Raw genomic sequence first — 23394 nt, 5'->3', positions numbered from 1 at the left:
CCGGAGGCTCCGGGCCCAACTTTCGCGTGGGTTTTCTCTAGAGGAAGGCTGATAGTGTGTGCGTGGCCAGTGGGACTGGAAGGCGGTGTAGACCACTGGAGGGACAGTACAGGTTCCTGGTAGGGACCCTGCCTCCCCCGGGTCCCGGGACACTCAGCACCCGAAGGGGAGGCATGGGATGGCGCCTGGCATGGGGGGCGGCTGGGCTGCGTTGCCCTGGAGTTTCCTACTTTCTCTGGGTGGAAGCCCGCTGGGAAGTTTGGGTGGCCCGGCACAGGCACAGAGGGCAGCCTGGCCAGCTGGGCGCCCGCGCTCTCCATAGCTGAAGAGTGCGGATGCAGGGCTGGGACTCCGAGGGCGGGCCGCGAAGGTGCGGAGGAGCCTTTCAGTAGCCACTATTTCCGAAGAGCTGGCAGGTATAGGAGCGGGCGGCTGGGGTTCTGGGCTTCTCCTCTAACTGTGCTGTGTGCTTTGAGTCTGCTTCGAGGACGCACAGCGCCGTCCCCACTGCGCCAGGGATCTGATGCTCGGTCGCCCCAGTGGAAGTGCGCCTCGCCCAGGCCACCTCTCAGCGGCGGGCCACAGGCTGAGGGCTCCGTTAAGCCGGCTGCGCGCTGCACGCCTGCATTCTGTAGTCGCGGGTGAACACCCCAGGAGTCTGGCGGCTCCTATGCGCAGATCCGGCCCTCAGCCCAGGAGCCTGGGGGACCCTGTCGCTGGACCCTTGTCCTCGGCTACCTCTTGGGTGGGGTGCAGGAGAGGGCGGCTCCACGGAGCAGTGTGTGCCCGTGGGCAGTTTGGAGAGCCTTAGCCCGGTGGCCTGAGTGTGCTGTGCACAGGTGGTGACACAGCCTGGCCGGCCCCATGTCGGAGTGCTGGCCCTCACCTTCCTGTTCTCCACGGGAAGCTTGGGCTGGCCGAGTTAGCAGAGCTGGGGTGTGGGCTGTGGGTGTCCTTGGACCAGCTGGAAGGGGAGCTGGAGGTCCCACTCCCTCTACCCCTGACCTCCATCCCCACCCCTCTCCCGCTCTGGCTGGGCAGAGGTCTCCTGTAGCCAGCACAGCCACTCTGCAGGGAGCACAGTGTGCCAGACCTCGCCCTGCCACCAGCTCTGGGGCTGCGGCTTGGCATTTGGTGGGGGCTCCCAGGCCTCAGAAGGCTTTGGGAGGAAGGTTGTGCTTCCTCCCAGGGAGCCCCCCACTGCTGGGCTCTGCTGCTGGACTGGGGTTCCCGCACCTGGCCTCTCCCCCTACTTCTCCTGTGCTGCCTGCCTCTGGCTGCCTGCAGTGTTCACAGTCTGAGCCGGCACCGGGGGGAGGGGTGCTGGGGCCTGGCAGGAGCTTGGCTTCCAGGGGCCAGGGCAGGAGGGCCACATCCCACTGCCCTGCTGTGTCCTGGGCACAGAGCTCGCTGGGGTCCCCTCACTCCTTTGCACTTCTGGAAGCACCTGGATGGAGGCTGACCTGACTGTCAGGGAGCATGTGTGAGGGGCTATGAGTGTGACATGAGTGTGTAAGATGTGTGTGTGCGTGTGTGAGAGATGCTGTGTGCGTGCCTGTGTTGTCAATGAGCGTGTATGAGTGAGGTGCTGTGTGCATAGGTGTGTGTATGTGGGTATGTGTAAAATACTATGAGCGTGACTGTACATGTGAGTGTGCAATTTGAGTGTGCTATGTCCCCCCAGTCTCCTGAGCTCTGGTTGGCCTGGTGGAAGGTGACTGGGCCCCCACCTTCACCAGTGGATGGGTCCTTGGGTGGGGTGTCCGCAGAGTCGGTCGGAGGTCTTGGAGACTCGGGAAGGTCCTGGGCTATGGCCCTGGGCCTGCATTCTGTCCCTGGCCGCTTCGTCTCCAGCTCTCTCCTGTTTCTTGGCCACAGTGATGTGGGTAGCTTCCCCCTGCCATGCCCTTCAGCATGTGTCCTGCCTGGGAGCCCCACCACGGACTAAAACACTGGAACCAGGAGCTGAAGCCGGCATCTCCTCTTCCGAGATGTTTGTGTTTGCAGTTCTGTCACAGTGATGAGCAGCTGACACACTGTGTGTGAGTGGGAGGTCACGAGAGCACGTGACTGTCGAGTTGGGTTGGGGACAGAGCGGGGGGAGGCCTGGCCCACAGCCCCCTTGAGTGCTGGCTGCCTTGGAACGTGAGCAGAGCTTCCGGGGGCCGGGCAAGAACCTGGTAAAGAAGATGCCACCTTCCTCCTCCCATGCGAAGTGGCCGTTTTCAAGGTTATAGGAGGGTTTCAGGTCTGCCCGCTCCCAAGCCACTGCTAAATCAAATATTCAGGTTTCCCTCACATCCTGGGCATGGGGAGTGCAGCGAGCTGCCTGCCATTAGAATCGATTTCACATTTTAGCTGTCTATTTTTACATCTGGGCAGGGCTGCTTCAAAGCCCAGCCTTTGAGGAGGCTGAGTCTCTTTCTCAAGCCCCTTTCTTTCACAAGGGTGCAAAGTTCCCCTGCAGAGGCACAGTCAGCCCTGGCCTTTCCACCGCTGAGGGTTGTGAGAACCGACTGCCTTTGTGAGCAAGCTGACGTGTGTTTTGCTTTTTCCAGGAGAAATGTACAGAGAAGTGAGGAGTGAGGGCGGCCACTCTTCTCAGGCTGTGCGCTTCTCCAGGGTCTGTGTCCTAGGAAAGCACAGAGACGTAGCAGAACGTGTTGTTTACCGTCCAGAGTGAACATCTGCATACTGATATCTACATCCACTGCCCTGGGCCTTCTAAATATCTCGAAAATTACCTGTGACTCCTTGGTAGCATCTGATTGTATGATACATGATAAACGGCAAAAATGTTTCATGATACTATAAATCTTTAATAATTGTAGCGTCTGGGCACGGGTGAGCACTTTACATGTAGGAGTACTTTTACATTTATCTTCATTTAATTCAGCATAATTGTGTTTTCTAGCTTGTTTTGGGGGGCGCTGGGGGTTTCCTGTGGGGAGGGCACCCAGACCTTGTGCATGCTGAGCTGCGCCCTGGGTGGCTTGCCTGGAGGTGTGCAGTTCGAGTCCACACTGCGGTTAGGGAGAGGTTGGTGCTCTGCAGTCTAGCAACCAACTAATGCTTTGAGAAAAAGTGCGCTTGGATAATGTTGCACAGGCAGAAACTTTTTCTAAATCTCTCTTTAGAGATATTTGGATTAAAATCAGAGTAAAAATATGAGGTCACTTCTGAAATGCATGTAGGTATGGACATCTAAAGTGACCTTCTCCCCGCTGCTCAATACTTCCCCCAGGCAGCGGACCTCGTTTTGAAATCGCAGCCATGGCCCAGGACGTACAGGCAATGCTGCTTTGTGTGTCACTGCGGATCTTCGCCCTGACCCTGACCAAGGAGTGTCCCCGGTCCCGGGGCTCAGCCTGGAGGCCTCCTTGCTCCTTCTCAGCCTTACTGGTCACTATTTGTCACTCTGCTTGTTGCTCTCGAGAACAAAGACAGTAGGGAGCATTCGGCGTTTGTTGGTAAAGAAAATATTTTAAAGCGTTTAACTCATGTAAAGTGTTTTGGGGAACGTGAGTAAAGGCATTCTGTCACCACAGCGGTGATGCCTGTCTCACCCTCTGTGGACTGCTGTGTGTTTATCCCAGTGGGAGGTGAGCTCGGGGTCACGCCCTGCCATTCCACCTGCAGACACAGTGTCTTTTCTGCCTGTTCCTTCTTTCTAGGGCCTTCTTTTGGGTGTGGCTGTGTGGTGGTGTGTACCATACAGCTTGTGTTTGCCTGGCCGCACAGGGCAGGTACTGTGGGGCATTGGTGACACCAGCCACAGGGCTTAGGAGTGGCAACTGGGAGACACTGGCCTGGCAGATGTTGGCAGGACCAGGAGGGGCGGCAGGAGGAGGTGGGGCTCAGAGGAGCCGCTTAGGGTTGCCTGATCAAATCCTGCAGAAGTTAGTATGTGGCAGGGAGGGTTTGGGGGCTGTCAGGGTTTTCTCCCCCGTTTTACTCCGGCTTGCAGATCTCTCTGATTGCATATTTCCCACTAACCTGCAGATCCCCCTAGAATGGTACGAAGGTCCCTATGCCTCAGTCTCATAGTCTTCATTCAGTCTGACTTGGTTTTTAAGGTGGGATTTTCCTTTTGGGCCCTTGTGTGACCAATAGCCACTTGTCCCCGAAGGCTCGTAGGATACTGTGTGTACTGTCAGAGTGTTTTGCACTGCATTCAGGGAATTTAAGGTGGTGAAGCATGCCCAAGTATATCAGCAACTGCAGATGCTGTGTGTAGTGTACCTCCGCGGATCCTGTGAGATTTGCGGATCTGAACAGTCATTCTGAGGACAAGGATTCAAGTCAACAAAATAAGCCTCCTGTTAAGTGGAGAAGAAGCTGTACCGGGAAACATCTGGGCATACCTGGCACCAGCGTGGAGGTTTGTTGCGTCTGCTGGCATCTGCCGGGCTTTCCTGGGAGACCAGAGGCCCCCTGTGGAGGCACCGCCCCACCCCGGGGTCTAACAGCATTCTGTTCTGGGGGTCATGTATCCTGGCTCAGCTCAGCAGACAGCTGCTGAACTGCTGTGATCAAGCTGGGTCTTGCACGTGTAAAGCACGAGGGTGACGCCCAGCCCCAGGGAAATGCTCCTTACAGTGTACGAGAGAATGGGATTCTCTGCTTTTTCAGTTTAAAAAGTGTGTTTGTCAGCCTTCTGTCGCTTGTACATGTCCCTGAGGTAAGCAGCCCCCACTGAGGAGAGCTGGGCAGAGCTCCATAGGGACTGCTGGTCCCTTTCCCCAGGGCCCTGTGCTGTGAGCTGTGGTGGCCCCGTGCGTGTGTGCCCCTCACCCCATGTCACTTGGGAAGAGAGAGAGACACACACACAGACACACAGACACACAGACACACACAGACACACACACACACACACTCGTGCGCACTGAGCGAAGGAGACTGTTGTCTGTGCTTCCCAAATCCCTCCTTGGCAGGTCTCTCAGGGTGAGAATCATGCCACGTTCACACCTTTATGCAGGGTGGGAGGAGGCAGGAGCGCAGGGTTGGGGTGCAGATGGCGGCCCTGGCAGTGCTCTCTTCTCTGAGGAGCTTTGTGCTCCCCGGTTCCCAGGACAGAATCGGAAGACTCCATGTGGGCCTGATTGCTGGGACCCCCTGCAGTTGGATCCAGCTGAATTTATTGATTAGGGTCTCAAAGTGAGGCTTCCGACTGTCGGGGTGACTCTGTTAGAATGGACTCAGGGGCTGTGTCGCCTGCGGGTGAGCCAAACCCAGCACGGGCACTTTGGACACACGCAGACATGTGCACGAGCACATTTATACGCACACCTGGAGCGGGAGGGAGGGAGATGAGGAGGTAAGGAAAGGAGGCAGGAGGGAGGGAGGAAGGAATGTGTTGGGATGGGAGAAGGAGGAAGGCAGGCTCTTAACTGGTGGCTTTTGGCCGAAGCTTGCACCCCAAGGTGACCCAGGCCCCAGGAGCTCGGTGCCAGCCCTGCCCTGGTGACCTCAGCGTAAGAATGGGGAGGTTTGGGGAGGCTGGGCAGGGAGAGTGATCTGTGCTGTGAGGTCAGCCTCTCCCCTGGGAGAGTTGGGGGCAGCCCTGCCCAGGCCCTGAGAAGTGGGGACAGTCAAATCCCGGGAAAGTGTGGCTCACACCTCTCCACAGCGCCAGAGATCACCGTGCTTCTTGTAGGAAGGAACCAGGACAGCTCATGCTCAGGGGAGCTCCGGGCTGGGCACTGAAGTCCTGTTGAGAGGCCAGGAGCCCCTGACACTGGGGGAGGGCCCTGCCGTGCTGCGTGGTCCACCTCGTCCTGTCCTCCTCCTCTTCAGTAGAAAGTCTGCATTCAGGGTGCTGAATCTGTGGGATGGCCAAGGGACTGTGCCTTAGCCAAGCGTGAATATCCGCTGTTTCCTTCCTGTCGTTTTATGGGGTGAGAAGGGTGCTCTAGCTGAGTGGGAAGTCCGATGCGGCATTGGGGTGCTCTGGGGCCCGGCGATGGTGAGTCTGCAGAGCCCTGTACTGGCTGGTCTGGGCCTGTCCTGCAGCCCTGTGTCCTTGACAGAGCTGTGCCACTCTCTCTTTCACAGTGTGCAGTGTGGACTGGGCAGATGTGGTAGTGTCAGGCCAGAGGGTCCGCCAAGCTTGGATGACAGTGACCTGGGCTGCCCCGAACAGGACCCTCGGGTGACGGACTCAGCACATAGTGGCTGTCATCCCCAGCTGGATAAAGTGCTCCAGCTGCTTACGCCCCCCACCCCCAGCAGCAAGGCCCTCAGCAGTGGCACAGAGCCCAGTCATCTCTCGAGGCGGAAGGCAGCCTGGGGTGGATGGCCCTGCTCTCCCCCTGCAAAGTCGGAATGTGACTCGGTGGCTTCCTCCTCCTGCCCAGGTGGACGACTGGCCACCCTGTGCTCCCCGCCCCTTGTCCCAGCAGAGTCTCGTGTGTGGTGTTAGAACCCTCTCTCTTCTCTGCCCACAAGTTCAGGGATGAGTTTCACTATTATCCCACCACGGGGCTTCCTCACGGCACAGACACTTGAAAAAAAGCACTTTCTGGAATTGTGGGTTTCTCTAACTTCAAGGATTTTGTCTAACCTTTGTACTTCAGTTTTCTGCCATGCATGGGGTGATCACAAAATATGGTGAATATTTAAATTAAAAGAATTTTTACAGTAAAAGGCTGATTGCCATTAATCCTTCTCAAAATTTTCCTCATTGCTTTGCCCACATTCCTCCCATCGCCCTTGCCACTTTCTGCAGCAGCTCTGGAGTCCTCTTTCTTGTTGTGCTGTCCTGGCTGCCTTGACTTCCTAAAGCCAGAAGTTACATGGTGCCAGATCCGGTGAATGAGGTGCATGAGGACACACAATTATGTTTTTGTGGAACTGCCTTTCTGTTGGATGGCCCTTGGCAGTGGCATTTGCTATAATTTTTTAATCACACCTTGTAAAGACACTCAGGCAAGAGGAATTCCAGAGCTGCTTCAGAAAGTGGAAAGACTGATGAGATCAGTGTGTTTGAACTGTATTTGATCAGTGTATAGCAGAGAGGCTTTGAAGGAGGATTTGTAGCAAATGTCTTTTACTGTAATATGTTCTTAAAATTTAAATGGACACCATCAGTTTTGATGAGGCCTTGTGTGAACACGTGTGTGCCTGTTCACTGAAAGACTCATTGAATAACTTCTTTCTTTTGAGTATTTCAGAAGTCTGAACATAGTGTTAAGGTCCAGCTTTCAACAGTTACTGGTTTCTCAGTCCTTAAGGATCCTAACATCCTAGTTTATCCTCTCCAGGACTTTTATAAATGAGAATTTTACCAGTATGGCAATTAACACCTTTTACTTGCTTTGCAGTGAAAAGAGAAAGAAAAACCCATGTGACAATGTAAAGTTTGACCGGAGCAGCATCCTTGAAGTGCATATTATTTTTAAAATTGTTTTCAGCTTTCTGGAACCACAGGAATTGATCTGTTTTCACTGTGGTCAGATCCTCTAGGTCAGCAGATTTGGCCACCGGGTACAGAGAGGTGGAAGGATAAGCCTTCCAACACAGCCAGGCAGCGCTTCTGCCCTGCGGTGCCACAGGGGCTCCTGAGGTCCCCAGGCCTGGGCTCGCCTGGGAGGGGCCTGGGAGTGAGTACAGGTGGGGTGGTGTGCAGAGGGTCCAGCTGGGGCCTGACCACAGCTCTGCAGCTGCACTAATGAGCGAGGCCACCTTACTGTGTCCCGGGGATGGTGTCTAGGCTGGCAGGGCTTCAAGACGAGACACTTTCAGGGTCCTTGCAGAATGATTCTGCACATACTTTTGAAGTCTGAAAAAGTAACTGCTAACCAACACACTAGGATTTGTACATCTAAATTGTTCTGATCTCTTAAAAAGCATCTTGTTTACATTATTTGTATTTCTCTCAAAAAAGGGTTAGGAGCTGCTACAGGAGATGTTACCATGTTGGCGGACAAAGTGAGGATCCTGCAGGGCAGCTGGCTGTGGAGGAGAAGCCTGGCTTTGGCCTCGCAAGTCTGGTGTGTCAGTGACCAACCTCACCTGCTGCCAGAACGGTCACAGGGACTTTGCTTCATTAGCAACGTTAAGAATATGTGTGTGTGGTCCCATTTGGGTTTGAGTGGCTGTGTGTATGTCTTTGTAGACATGAAGGACTTATACCATCACAGTGAATGATCAAACAAGCTGGAAAAGCCAGCTACACTGTAGTAATAATTGATGCTCATGGTCTCACAGGACACAAGACCATCAAAACGAGATTTGAATCAGAAGAAGATATGTTGAGTAAAATACAGAATTGACTTAGTTACTTTTCTCATCGCTGAGACAAAACAGTCAACACCCAAAGTTAAAGGAGGAAAGGTTTTTTTCAGTTCACAGTTTGTAGAGATTTCAGTACAAAGTTGGCTAGCTCCAAGGTAGGGTGGCATGGCAGAGAATAGACAGTCCATAGCAGGGAGGCAGAAAGTAAAGACAGCAGCAGCAGCGGCAGCGGCAGCAGCAGCAGCAAAACTATCCAGGTTGAAAGCTTATTGATTGGTGCCACCCACACCCAGGGTGAAGCAGCCCTAATCTCAGTATAACAACTTTAATCCACTAAATCCTAGCATCACACACCCTAGACCCAGCTACCTCTGAAAATTCCCACCTGTGACTGCGTGGGGGGGGCACATCTAGGTACAAGCCATGACAAGAATTAATCAGTGTGGCATTACAATGGCATTGTAGACCTTAGGAGGTCTTAGCTAGATAATTCTGTGAGACCAGGAGAGGAAAGGAAGATTCACAAATCTTGAAGTGAGTAGGGAAGAGCCCTGGGGCTCCCCATGCAGATGTTGCTGTCCTGGCTTCAGAGCCAGCTATGGGTTGTGGGCTCCTCCTCTTCCTCATCACCTTCCTTTTCCCCATCATTGTCTTCTTTCTTCTCTTCCTCCTTTTCCTCCTTCTGTTCCTTCTCCTCTTTCTCTTCCTCCTCTTTTGTCAAACTAATTCCAAGTGTCTGCTTCCCCAGGCTACCCTTGCCTGCTGTTGGCCTGGGAGATCAGACTCACTGGAGCTAGACAGCAGTGAAACACTCTTAGTGCACACCAGACTTGTGGGCCAGGCTTGTGGCCCTGAGCCATCTGTCTTTAGCCAGGAGAGAGGACAAGAGGTCAGGTTATAAGATGGGGAGAGGACATTGTGGAGTGGGGTGTGTTTCTCCTGGTCTGGGCTTTTCCAGAGATCCCTGGCTCCCCGGAATTTTTCATTAACCACTGTAGACCCCTTCAGCAATTGCTTCAGACTTCATTTGAGCTTGGCAGCTGCACAGTGGAGGGTCACAGCACATTTCTGGCCCCTGGTGGCACTGCTTGGCCACGCTCCCAGGTGTGGGACTCAAGGGTTAACGCTTTTATGTTTCCATGCATTAAAACCACCCTCACCTGCACTGATTTCCTGCCCTATGGTTATTTTAAAGGATGTGGCTTGTCCTGAGAAGCACCTCTTAAATTGGATATCAAAATATTTTGAGCAGTTTTTACAAAATGTCTGTCTTCTCAAAATCATCACCTAAAAGGGGACAGATCTCCAATACCGTCTTGCTCTTATGACACTGACTGCTTATTCACCTAGTGAACCCCACTCAGATTTTCCTGTTAGGTCTTCTCCTGGAATATGCATTTTAAGTGTAGTGCTGGCCAGGCGTGGTGACACACACCTGTAATCCCAGCACTCTGGGAGGCTGACATAGGAGGATCGAAAATCTGAGGCCAGCCTGAGCAACTTAGTGACTTAAAAAGACCTTGTCTCAAAAAAAGCTGAAAATAGGGCTGGGGTGATCAGTGTGAAGGCCCTGGGTCCAGTCTCCAGTACTACAAAATAAGAAGGAAAGAAACATAAAAAATACATAAATAACTGGTCTTCCAAGAAAAGGGAACAGTGCTGGTCCAACAGGCCCTGCTGGATATCTTTGCAGGGTGCCTCGTTGTGATAATGCTGCACACATCTGCATGCAGGATTCCTTTTCTAAAAGAATATACTTGAAGTGTGGCTGTCATAGTCCATGTCTGATTTTGTTTCTTTCCATTGATTGTTTTTATCACCCTCTGGTTCTGTTCCCACCCCATCCCATGAGCTCTGTTCACATTTCCCAGAATTCCTCAGGCCCGGCCGGGACCCGAGAGCGCATGCGCCCGCTTCCGGCCTGGCCACGCTTGGGTCCTGCGCTCTGAGGAAACCAAGTCTGACGTTTTGTCGATTTGCGTGTGTTTGTCCGTTTTGACGCTGCTGCTTTTTAGGTTTCTTTGTTCGCTGTTACCCACGCAGTGTGATGGTTTTCGATCTTGGGGAGGTCCCTGTTTCGCCAGCTTCCGGTCTGTGTCGTCCTATTCACGTCCTGACTGCGACTCCGTCTTAATAACCACGTAAGAGAAGTTTTTTGTTCTTTTCTTGCTTGATATTTTTCTCTCTCCTTAAAAACTAAACAACTGAGTTCACAGACACAGCCCGAGATTCTTGGTGGAGTCTCCCCGGCAGCACTGGCCCCTGTGGACCAAGGGGGATGCAGGCCGTGGAGACCCTTCCCGTTCTGCGGCCCTCACCACCGTCCTGGCTTCTGGCCCTTTGGCTCCTGTTGGGAAACATCTTTATTTTACATAGATTTTTCAGTATCTGAAGGCAGCAGTTTTGAGCCCAAGAGAAAGAACAATTTATTTATTTATTTATTTGTACGGGGAACTTAGGACCTTGCACTTGCGAGGCAGGCAGTGGAACCACTGAGCTAAATCTGCTGCCCGAAAGAACAATTCTGTGATTAGGCATTTTTAACAAATGCCAGCCCCAGTGAGGGAAACATTCTATGTGTGGTGAGCCAGTTCAGGGCAGCAGTCCTGAGAGCGGTTCGGCATGCACTGCTTCCCGCACCTGTTAGACCATTGCATCCCCAGTTTTCCCCTTGTCCCTCATGTGTTGGGGACACACCTTGGAAAATTTGGGACTTCTGGAATTTTTTCCTAACTGGAGACCAATGAAGAGAGGAGCTTATTCTGAGATCTGGGTCTTCTGAAGACCCCAAAGTTCTCCATTTAGGTCTGAGAGTAAAGCCAGCCCTAGGCTGAATGTCCTGTCCAGACTACCAGGAGAAGGAACTGGGTTGTCTTTATCTAGTTTGCTCTCTTATGTGATCATTTATTTATTTTTCAAAAGGGGAGAAACCTGATATTCTGGCAACTGTAGATCCCTGGACCTAAGCAGACTATACCAGCCTCTAGGTCACGAGAGACCCCGGCCAGAGCCAGCGAGGGGTAGACTGAGTCGGACGCCCACCTGGCCCGGCGATTCTGTAGCGTAGCCTGGAGGGTCTCTGTGTTCTCCTCGCACCATCTGTCCTCTCACACGCACCACTGTAAGCTGTGACATTACCTCCTGTGCTGTCCTGATGCAGTTAAAAACCAAACACTAAATCCTTTACTTGGCTGTAAACCTCAGTTCCTACACCCTCCTGCCTCCTGGAGTTGTCTTTCTTACTCAGTTACAGCTGCTTTTGCTACAAGGTTGTTGTCCTTGCTGCTTTCTGTGACATTCGTCCCCAGGTCCCCATGGGATGTCACCACGAGGCGTCTCTGCACACCCTTGCTGTGTCCCAGTGCACCTGCCACACCTGTATCTCACCATGCCATTGCTGTTGTCCTCTCATGCTCACTGGTGTTGGTCGCTCCCTGCCTCTTGTCTCCTCTGATTCCTTTAGTAAAGCACCTGGCCCCGTGTGATTACCCAGCTTGACATGATGCTGACACCGACACTGCAGAGGACGTGGCTCCTGCATGCTCCTCCACTAGCTTGTGTCTTGGGCTCCTCTTCTACACAAAAATGGTCACAGCAGTTCCTGCAAAATAATGTGGGTGAGGGTGTGGCTGTGCACAGGGCCCTGGGTTTGTTCCCGCAACATGCAGGTCCAGGAGTGATCTGGAGGGAGCACACAGACCTTGGCGGTGCCAGCCCCTTCCCTCTGCCTGCTCACCCCAGCAGGCTGCGTCCTGCCTGTGCAGCTGTGCCGTAGAGCACTGGGAGTGGTGGATTCCGGATGTGAAGGACGGATGTCCTTGTGCTGCTGTTAGCATATCCTGTCTGGGATGTGCCATGCCACTTCGAAAATCAAGTCAGTGAAAGCTAGTGCCAATAGAAAGCAATGTCCCAGCCCTTGGGGAGGACCCTGGGCCTGTTAGCCGGCTGTGGTGTCATCCTGTCTCCAGCTGGGGCCTCTCTGTCATAGACTCCCTTAGCTCTGGGTTTGCAGTTTCTTTCTCTCTTTCTTGGTGGTTATAACAGTACTTCATAAAGCCAGGACACTCTTCCCTGAAGTTAATCCATTATTTAGAGTGGGGCCTGTCTTGGTTTCCTCAGATACAGGGAGGAAACAATTCAACAATTTAATGAAGTGTGCTGCCTTTGTAGAACTCACCAGGCATGCCAGAAGTCATTTCGTTGTGTTTGTGATGGGGATGACTTACTTCCTTCCTCAACCATCTTGAGGTGAAGTTGGATTTCTGAAATTGCTGAAATGCCACATTCACCATCACAATACTGAGCCAATCCTGTTGATTTAATGGGGGTGCCTTTTATTTGCCAGACACATGGCAGTGTCTGAAACACATTTACATAGTTTTGGGGCTGTAAGCTCAAGAAGGGCTGGGTTGTGTTTTCTTGCTTAATGGTTTCCCATGTTCTCATCGGATGCCTGGCAGATGGGGTACGGCTGTTACCTACTCTAGTGTGTGTGTGTGTGTGTATGTGTGTGCGTGTGTGTGTATGGGTTATGGTTCCCATTTCATAGTTGTAAGTGCTCTGTGAAATAGGTAGCACTCTCGTGTTTATACCATGAGTAAATGGAAAGGAACTTGGTTTTACATGAGAAAAAAAAGAAGCTCAGAAGCACTAAGTACCTTTTTCTTGGTTGTTGGATATGAGGCAGCTGGTGGATCAGGACCAGGACATCAGTATTTCCATTTTTAGTCTAGTTTCAGCAACAGAGGAAGTTGTTCTCAAGTGCTGATTCTTACACATGTTGCTGATCTGGATATTTCGATCTGTGGTCTTCATTTCTGCAGAGTGCCTATTTAAAAAGACAACCTGACTATGTTCATCTGCCCATGTACAGCCCACAGGGAAACTGCACACCAGTGTTCAGATGGCAGTGTGGCATTTATTCCCAGGAGAAAGGCCGGTTTTTGCACAGCAGGAAGGACACTGTCCTTCCTCATCTCTCCAAGGATGCATCCAGGAGTTTGAGCCTGGGGCAGTCTCTTGTCCTCCACGCACCACGACAGATTTGGGAGGCCACACAAATGCAGCCCTGCTGGTAGTTTGGCTAGTGCTCCTGGGTTCTTTCCTGTTGCACAGTGCCATTGTCATAGTTTTCGGGCCAGATATAGTGGATGATTGCACTATGCATCGTCCACAGTGGGTGGCAGGAGGACAGAAAGTAAATTCCTTAACTTCTCTTGGGCCCCAGTGGAGGAGCCTTTGTGTCCCTGGGGAAACAGAAAGTAGTTGAAGCATTTGATCTGTGGTGGCCTTCACCTAGCCAGGTGTGCAGTAGCTCCCATTTCCAACTTCAGATGAGCCTGGAAGGTCGTTCACTAGGTTGTCATTCATTCATTGAACGAATCTGTGCTGGGTACCTGTTGTCAGCCTGAACAACTCTGACTGTACTTATCAAACTCTGATCAGTTAATTTTTATTGGAGAAGCACAGGTACAACTAACACGTACACTGCGACACTTTCATGTATGTGTACATTGTCGAATGGCTGGATTGAGCTCTTTCCCATATGCATTACCTCACATGCTTATTCTTCGGTGGTGAAAACACTTAACATCTACTCTTTTAGCAATCCTAACTTATCTCTGTTTAATAAACAAGATGGCAGAGCTCTGCGTGATATATAGATTTATTTGAATCCTTTATGTTCTTGAAAATGAAAGGATTCACTCCCAGATCTTCTGTGGTCATCTTTCACAAGAATACAGAGAGGTCTCTACTAATTAACCTAATAGTGAAATTTTTGCCCAGGAATGAAAAAGCTAATGGCAGACACTTCCCTGCTGGCATTAGCAAATCTGTGTTTCATAGGAAAGGATTAGTGACACACCCGTGGGCTGTGCCTGATCCATTTTTTAGTTAGCACTGTATTGGACGTGAAAGCAAGGTGGGGTTATGTGTATCTGGCAAGGGGGATAGGTATAGTTCGCTTTAACTCTGTACAAAATCCCGTGCAAGACCCACAGGTAGCGTTTGTGACTTGTTGGACATATTTTCCCCACTACTTTGAGTTTCTTAGGAGTGAGCATTAGAGATGCTATGGTAAGGGACTTCTTGGAATATTGTGGTAGATTTAGACTTATGTATTACGATAGATCTTTATAGTGCAATACTTGCTTTAAACACATGATATATATGTATATCAACTTTAATTCTCTGGGCGTTAGATGACTCAGACTTATTCTGTTTACTTTGAAACGATGAGGGCTTATCTGAGCCACCTGAGGACCACATGCGGTTAGAGTGACTGATATTGGGGTGGCCTCTGGCTTCTTCCGGTGAGGAAATGCATATCCAGTGTCTTGCGCACAAACCTTGCTGTATAGAAGGAGAGATGCTGAGACCTCACTGTTGTTACTTGTATTTTATTAATAGAAACCTCAATTTGTGAAATATTATGCTGAATTTTGGGGGGAACTTTTGCCAGTTTCCTGTGCAGCTTTGCTCCTGTTCCCATGATGGAGGATTTGTAGTGAAGCCGACTGTCCCATATGGAAGCTGAGTGTGCGCGGTCATCTTTGAGTCAGGAGTTAGAAGAAGGAAAATTACACTTTTAGTATTTCAGGCAGCATTTGTGAAATACCATTATTGATGGTGTTCATTGGCATGGGCATCTGCTGAGGACATTACAAAATTCCTTAGCTGTTCAAAATGAGACTATTAGAAGGTATATCTTGAAAATGTCTACCAGTGGTGCTGGAAAACGGGAAAGTCCTCTGTGAGAGGGAAGGAAGTGTTCTCACCCAGGGCAGGATCTTTACCTCACCTCACACTGTAGGTAGCTGAGCAGGAGGGGAGGCCAAGCTAGAGCGCGTGGGTGCCCTGTGTGTGAATGTCAGGGAATATCTGCAGCATCACCTCTCTGCTGGGTTTCATACTGTGACACAGCTTGCCCACTTTCTGTGTAAGGAAGGATTTTGACCTGTAAAATCCTCTGGAATTCAAATGAAAGTCTTGCCAGGAGAAATTTGAGAATGTTTGGGAGTAGAAGCAGTGATTGAGCAAGTTGAATTCTTCAAATATGTGAGAATGAAGTCATGCTCCTTCATCTTTCTTTTTGTTGATAGGATATTTTGATGCATGTTGTATTTTTAATAGAATTATGTGTTTCTTCATAAGGTCTTTGTTCAAATTGAATGGGATTTAATCAGCATATATTTTTATGATTTTTAAAATGTACAAATACATTCAGGAACAGCAAAAGTACGTTCTTTTTGATCCTGAGTTCTAAAGCTGCAGGTATGGTAGAAAGAGTAACATGGCTTTGTACAGTGAGTGAGGTACTTGACTCACATTCCCAGGAGTATCCGCAGAGCCCTGTAGCTGAAATGCTGAAGGCATGTCGTCAGATTTGGGTTTGACTGCTGGGATAGCTAGAATTCCATAAATTGGTGGTTTGACGCTTTTAAAAATTTCGTTTTAAGCGTTTGTTCAGAATCTGTTTAGTGGACCTCAAATCAATGACAGGTGGAATCAATCTTTTGTCATCAGATTGGGACCCAGCTCCCTACCTTGCCTTCCGTTCTTGCCTTAGCACTCAGCAAGGTGCTCAGTAAAGCCTGGTGCATCAGTTTCTCTCAGCCAGTTTTCAGAAGGGGAACAGGGAGGAGGTGGGGAAGCAGTTATCCTTTTTAAATGCAGAAGAGCCTGACTTCCCCAGGACATGCACAAGGCCCTTTAGGCTGACAGTTTAAATGAATAAAGGGTCTCTTTTAGAGGAGAACCTCTTCTGTGGCAAATATTTCTTGTTAAAAGATGCCCCTTGCACTTGACTCAAGCTGGTGTGACCCTGTTGGGGCTTTGTACCAGATGTGGACCCTCAAAGGAGGCTGGGGGTTGCTGAGCCTTTCTGGGCTGGGGAGTGGCAGCTCATGGTCAGTTTGGGGACAACAGGTCTGGGACGCTCTTGTGCAGTGTTGCGGCTCTGGACACTTCTGCCTGGTTCATTCTAAATATTCTAGTGATGTTGTGTGGTGGACTGACCTCTGAAGTGGTAACTGGGTAAAAACTGCAGTTTTGAGAAACGTCGGCTAGTGAGTACCAGTTTTCAGTGGTGGCTGATGCTTTGTTGCTTTGTGAAATCATACAGTTGTTTACCAGCTGCCAGATACTCTGAGCCTGATGGGTCAGTGCATTGTACTGTGGAGAAGTGGCATAGAAATTAGCGTTGCCCTCACATCTGTCCTGGTGTGTGGCGAGCAGTGTGGGGCATGCTTCTGAGGGCTCTGTTCAGCCACTGTGCGGGGCCTTATGCCAGGGACCCAGTGTTGTTGCCTTCTGCCTTGGCAACCCTACTGGGTCCTCGGATTACACTGTTCACGTAACCCATGGGGGCCAGAAAAGCTTTCAGCAGAGAAAGTCATGAAGAGTTCTTCTGAAGCATAATTAGGCAAAGGCAGTTGTTGATTGATGCTTTTTTAATTGAGCCATTATAACTTGGTTTTATTTGTAATCAAATGCAAATGTTTGTTCAATTGCTTTTTTCGTTTACCCAAAGAGCTATTCTGTTTATCTTTCAGTATTGTTAGGTTGGAAAGACTGTAGACAGCAGTGGTCTGGCTTCCTCCTCCCAGCCAGTCCCTGCCCTCCCAGAGCTGTGCCAGACCCCCTGGCTGCACCATAGGACCCAGGTGTTCCTGTGACGGAGGCAGGGAATCAGTCTCCTCCAGGCTTAATGTGTCTAGTTTTGACTCTGCCTGTGATCACATCTCAGTTATTTCCTTGACCAGCATCTTCAGATGGGATCTGTCAGTAAAGTCTCTGGTATAATTTGGTATAGAGGAGTGAATTTTTTTTGACCAGTTCATTCAGTGCAAAGCTCACTGTGAAATGAGGTGGTCAGTTAAAACTTGCATGGGTAGTTCATCCTTAGGACATTATTTTACAGTAGAATCAGGCCAGGTGAGAAATTTCTTTTGACATTATTTCAGTTTGGGACCCTCCCAGCCCTGGCTGGCTTTTGGACAAGATCCAAAGGTTAAGTGCATCCAAGGCATCTTACTTGTCTGTTTAGTGTTGTGGTGCCTTTGTCAGGAGTTTGGCAGGGAAGGCGATGCTAGCACTTCTTAGGGGCCTCAGCCTGCTTTGCAGCAGAGCAGAAAAGAGCAGGTGTGGAGGGAGCTGCAGGATGGGCACTGCATGCCAGGGCCTTGCGGGCACGGTGGGGCAGGCAGATGGTGTGGGCTTGTGCCCTGAGGCTGCTTGGATCCCACCCTGGGGTGGCTTTTGCCTAAGCTGTGGCTCAAGCACACCTATTTATAGTGACAACCAAGCCCCAGAAAGTCATTTATATAGCACAGCAAGCAGATGATGACCTTCACCCACGACAAGAAGTTTATGGGATTAAATAAAGTAGAAAAATGTTTGCATGTGTGCCGAGAACATGAAAGTCTGGCTGTCCCACCAGTGAATGAGGATTGCCGAGTGTTGTTGGCCAAAGGACTGGAAGCTAAGACCTCTCTGAGGCCATCTTTGGGTCACTGCACTGAGCATCACTTCTTGTGGCTGTGGGGGGGTGGAGGTGCTGACCTCAGGGCCTCCATCCCGGGCCCCATGCTCCTGCTGAGCTGAACACCCAAGGAAGAGCCTGCCTCTGCAGCTTCCCAGCCTTCTGTGGTGTGAGTGTCTTCAGGTAGAGGCCTCGTTTCCATCCTATACAGAACATCCAAAGGCAGATTTTCTCTGACAACCAGAAATGCTTAAATCCTCAGACCCTGGGAGCTTTCAGACTTCCTGATGGAGGTGGTAGGCAGTAGCCTCATGGCCTGTTGCATTTCTACAATCAGTATGGGATGGATGTCCCGGTTCATGGCGAGAAGGTACCACGTGTTGCTCTGTAGTCCTGCCTTAGGAGCACTGTGAGCAGGTAGGAGATTGAGTCCACAGAGAGCGGGTGTGGGTATCAGCCAAGCAGACAGATCCCGGTGCCGGTCACTCAGGACTCAGCCTTGAGGCCACGTGCTGGGTCCTGTTCGCGGTGCCTGGGAGGCAGTGTCACTCTTTTCTTAGTGCTCAGTAAAATCCTGCTCCCTGCTCCAGCTGCATTGACTCTGACTCCAGGATTGGTTCCTAGCATCTGTTCCGGCTTGGAGCCTGAAAGCTTCCAGATTCAAAGCTCTCTTTGGGATTTAACCAGAGCTCCTTGAACTGTAGGAACCATGTTTTGCTTCTACACAGAAAACTACTTTCCATGCAGGATCTTGGGTGGGAAAAGAAGTTTGAGAACTTTACTCACACGAGGGACTGGCCAGCCAAGTGTCGCCGAGTTGCCTTTCTATGCTGTCCTGCGGGCCTCACGTGTGGCTTCTTTCTGGGGCTTGGGGAGCCTATCCTGTGCAGTGATCCGATTTGAGTGCTGCATAGGCTCTGTGTTGAAGGTGTTGAGTGACCCTGAACGGCCGTCTGAGTTTTCCTCGGTAATGCTGTGTAATCTTTACAGTGACTGTGGGGAAGTCACAGCTGCTATGGGAACTGCAAATTTATAGGGCGCTTTCTCTGGCTCATTATTATGTTCATTAGGCAGCTCTAAACTGTGGAAACCCTTTCCCTCTCAGTTCCTGACCTGCAGGTCTGAGAAGTTCATCCCAAACCAACAGAGGAGTGGAAACATTGGTGTTTAAAACATTCTTTTCAGGCCAGGCTTGTTGGTGCACCCTTGTAATCCCAGCACTCGGGAGGCCGAGGAAGGAGGATCATTGTGAGTTCAAGGCCAGCCTGAGCTACATAGTGCATTCGAAGCCAGCCTGCACTACAAACCGAGACCCTGTATCAAAAAAAAAGCAAAACAAATAAAATTTTATTTTCAAGATGTCCATGTATATGCACATATATTTATCATTTTGAGGATTAAGTTTCTTCTTATAGGCTATAGGAAGTTCCCTTTCTACAAGGACCCAAACTGGGTTAATTAAATATTACACTTAGAGTATTTGGAACACTCGCATATTAGTGCAAGCATTTTGTGTAATCTTATGGTTGCCAGATTAAATCAAGGTCTCGTTAAATTTGAATTTGAGATAAGCAGTGGATAACTTTCTTTGAGTAAGGTATGCTTCATGCAGTATTTTGGGCAATTGGATGTTCTCCATACTCATATATTGTGTGCATAACTGTGAGTCCATATGTATGTACAATTTTGGATTTACTTGTTAATATTACATCATAGTATTTCTATCTTGCTACCTGGTCTTCCTAGTTATTATTTCAGTGACTGTGAACTATGATCAGATTTAAGTGATATGCTGAGATCTGTTTTGGACATTATTTTGAATATCTCATGTATTTTTGCTTGCAGCATTAATTTAAAGCTTATCTTTCCAGATTTCAAAAAGATTTAGAAAGTGTAGCATGGGTGGGTATTAAACAAAGATTCTGGTTCCTTTGCAATGTTTATTTAAGGCATTTCCCTTCGAGTCTATTATCAGTTTAATAACCAATTATAAAATTTAATTTTCATTTACTAATCATATAGTACATGAACTTTCTTTTATCTCAGACAGTTAAAATGTGAACATTTGTTTCTGAATTCTGTGTTTTGATGAATACTCATTTAACTGTCCATAACCAAACCATCAATCGTGAGTAACCAGGTCTGGATGTCCCTAAAACTTCATAGCTGTTAAATATTACACAGTTATAAAATATTATCTCTGGGCAGAGACAAGGAATAACAGCAAAAGAAAATATCTTAGGATGTCCAAGTGTTTATGTGCACCCTTATTTATGCCTGGACTGGGTGAAGCTGGCCCTCCTGACTCTCTGTGCAGAGCTAGACCAGCTGCTTTGCTGCTGCTATGCAAATTATAAGAGTGGAACCAGCCCAGGTACTGAAGGTTCAGACATAGCTCTTTGGTGGCTTTGCAGCCCTGTAGCATTGGCTCACTCTTGATGCTAATTTGTGATCATTGTGAAAACTCTGTGCTGACTCCTTATGCAGGAGGCCTCATTGTTGCTGCAGCTTCTTTTCAGCTGCTCAGAAAGTGGACACCAGACCACTCCCTGGCCCTGATCACACTCTGCCCACTGTGTGCATTGTCAGTGGATGGGATCGAAGCTCCCTGAGGATGGGACACTGGGGAGAGTGGGTCTCAGCCTGGGCAGCAGCACTGTGGTGTCCACGTGTCCGTCCATAGTGCACCTCCTCATCCCAGCCCAGGCCAAGCAGCCTAGACCCCAGCAGAGGGTGCAGCTGTGTATCTGGCCCAGAGCCCCAGGTGGTGGGAAGCCTCGCAGGAGGACATTGTGGCTGAGAATCTTTTCCAGAGCTGAGAACTTCAAGAAGGAGGAAAAGGTGTTTGGAGTCATCGCTGCCTATGAGCTCTGTGCCAGTATTGCAAAATACATTAAGGATCACGACTGCATTGAAAATCAGTGTCAAGGCCTCACGAACTACTCACCTTCAGGACTGAGAAGGGAAGGGGGTCTGCGGGGCTCTTCTTGTAGCTATGGAGGGTCAGCCTTAGCTGGGATGCTTCTAATGAATTTTTTTTTTTTTTTTTTTGGTACTGGGGATCGAACATGGAACCTTGTGTTTGTGAAGCAGGCAGCAGAACTGCTGAGCTAAATAAATCATTGGCTCTACGTGGAATCTTTAAAATTCTTTTATGAGTACACATTTGCAGTATATGAGATCGACATTCATCTGAGGGTGTAGATACATGTGCTTAACACATCTCTGTTTCTTTTTATTCCCCTTCCCTTCCCTTCCCACCTCCCTCCTTTTCTGGGTATTCTTCTCACATTTTCATTTCTTTTTTTTAGCTCATGTTTGGGACATGTGGTAATTGCCTTTGTTGTGGGGAGTTGGTCCGTGTGCACACACATCCCAGTTCTCTCTGCCTCCCCTCCATTTGCAAAAGATCTGTCTTTCTGTTTCCTTTTGCCTGTCTTTTATTTTGCTCTTTAAATTTTTTGTACTTTGGATTTCTCATGAGAGAAACCCTACAGTGTTTGGCTTCAACGCCCGTGTGACCCTGGCACAGAGGTAATTTGATGTGTTTAGATGCCTACTCTTCCCAGCAGTACATTGCATCGCAGGCATTTTTCCCATTAGGTAGAAACTATTTTAGAGAGGTTTTCAGGTCACAGCATGACGGAGGTTAAGAGGATGGTGCTCTTAGGGTCCTCTCCTTGGGCACACACCACAGGGTCAGCCTGCAAGGAACTGGTCACTGTCTTTACCACCCACATCCACAGTCTATTAGAGGTCAGTATTTAAGAAATATAAACAGCAGGGCTGGGGATTTAGCTTAGTGTTTCCACTGCGTTCCTCTCAAGTGCAAGGTTCCAAGTTTAATCCCTGGTACCAAAAAAAGAAAAGAAATATAAATACCATATTAATTATCAGAATGACTATTTCTCTGTTGTAACTGTAGAATGTGATTTTCTAGATAAACCATTAGCATTTTACCCAAGGTGAAAATATTTAAGTTTTAGTATAAATATTGAGAATGTAATTCTACATATAAAACCATATAGAAGTCCGATACACTTCTGACCCTCCATAATGACAAATGTTCCATTTTAATTCATTTTTATACCAGTTAGGAAGCTTTTCGTCTAAGATAAGCATCGATTGCAGTTTGATACCATAGGAATCTGAAGAGTCAAGCTGTAGATTTTTTTCCCTGAGTTTATAAGCAGAAAGTTTGAATTTTATAACTCTTAAGTGGACTCAAGAAAATTTGTTTTCCTTAACCTGAAACACTATTCTTGAATGTTTCGTGTCATTTCCTGTGGTTTTATGAAGGCCACTTTTAGTAGTGAACTTCATAATAAAGGCCTCTGACTCCTAGTTTAATTTGGCTCTTTCAATATCAACACACATTCAATCGTTTCATCTTCTTCTCTGTGGAATTATTGAGAATAATTAATGCTTTAGTCTAGAACTCATTTTGCAGTCATCACAGGGCCCATAAGTTGGCAGTATCCATGCTGTGTCGTGGTCCCTGTGCACTCGCTAGAATGAATGTTCTTACTTCATAGAGTGTGATGTTTGCACAGCTTCCTTGAGTCCAAACTTGCTTCAACAGCACGAGGACTCTTCTGTCTCAGTACACCTTCCCCCAGCATCCTCCTGCACTCCTTGCACTAAGATGATCAGTGCTCTCGGAGCCTCCAGCATTATTTGTGATCTGCAGCCGCTGTTGTTGTTGTTAGGGTCACGGCAGCAGGTGGGCGAAGGGGGAGACAGCCTGTGTTACCTGACTGTGCCACCACGCTGCACCTTCACAGATCTGTACCAGGGCCCCCTCAGTTTTGTGTCTGAACACATCTTAGACTCAGGTTTTGTGGCCTGAGCTGCAGCATAGACATGTGTGTGTCAGGCACAATTTTCAGACAAAATTATTTTCCCAAGTCACTGAAACGTGCATGTCTCCACCTCTCATATGTGAATTTCTAATCTAGAATGTAAAAAGTGTACTAAATGAAAATTATGCATTTGGCAACTATGTGTTGTCTGTGTGACACTTGTTGTGTTTGGGTGCATGAGTCATTAGGGTAAGATAGCTGCAGGTGGGTGGTGATTCACGGAGACAGGTGCACTCTTTTGGAGGACTTTGTAGTTGTGGTAGCAGGTGTGTGATGCATCTGCTAAGTAAAAATGCAGAGAGGATTGGAGCGAAGAGCACAGGCAGCAGATGTCACTGTGTGGCTGGAACAATGTCCTGTCCCCCTGAGCCCCCAAACCCCTTTCCTCATCTGGAGATGGGATCGATCACAGCAGAGGTGGGCAGGGCAAGTCAGTGGTCAGTTCCTAGCACTGCCTGCTAATCCACAGAGGAGGCGTACCAAGGAGACCATCTGGACAGCAGTGTGTCACATGCCATCCAGGCAGAAGGATGGCTGACCAAAGGAAGCCTGTCAGAGAAACTACCCTGAGACCTGGGGGAGTGCAGGGTCACACACAACGTCACACTGCTCTATAGTAAGTACAAGCCTCGTCCTGGCTGTGTTGAATAGAAAGAAAGGCACAGCAACATCCTTGCAGTTTTTATTGAATAAGGTATTGGTCGGTAGAAATTTTTTATTGTTTGAGTTTCACAAATAGTTATATTTTTCCTAAATGACTTCCTGATTCTAATCTTCTGGAGGGTGATGGTTGTGTTTCTGCAGATCTGGGGC

General features: G+C 49.1%; 1 protein-coding gene and 1 long non-coding RNA gene across 4 annotated transcripts in view; both read left to right on the top strand.

The window, feature by feature from the left end:
* The window catches only part of Piezo2 (piezo type mechanosensitive ion channel component 2), a 301778-nt gene that overhangs the window by 1235 nt on the left and 277149 nt on the right, over positions 1-23394 (top strand). The window contains exon 1 of one of the 3 annotated variants that reach the window (XM_033757326.1): positions 10163-10376. The exons of the other annotated variants lie outside the window; for them this stretch is intronic. The gene's annotated coding sequence lies outside the window, so the exon portion shown is untranslated. Of the gene's footprint in view, positions 1-10162; positions 10377-23394 lie in introns of those variants that run through there. 3 annotated transcript variants of the gene reach the window in all.
* On the top strand, positions 48-2850 carry LOC104872721. Its single transcript, XR_783268.2, has 3 exons — positions 48-119; positions 1879-2042; positions 2559-2850. It is a non-coding gene; the product is annotated as an uncharacterized LOC104872721 (long non-coding RNA).

The sequence above is a fragment of the Fukomys damarensis genome, unplaced genomic scaffold (genome assembly GCF_012274545.1).
Source record: "Fukomys damarensis isolate Sample0158 unplaced genomic scaffold, DMR_v1.0_HiC HiC_scaffold_30, whole genome shotgun sequence".
Classification (NCBI taxonomy): domain Eukaryota; kingdom Metazoa; phylum Chordata; class Mammalia; order Rodentia; family Bathyergidae; genus Fukomys; species Fukomys damarensis.
Note: the sequence above shows the minus strand (reverse complement) of the source record. Positions and strands in the feature narration are given on the sequence as shown.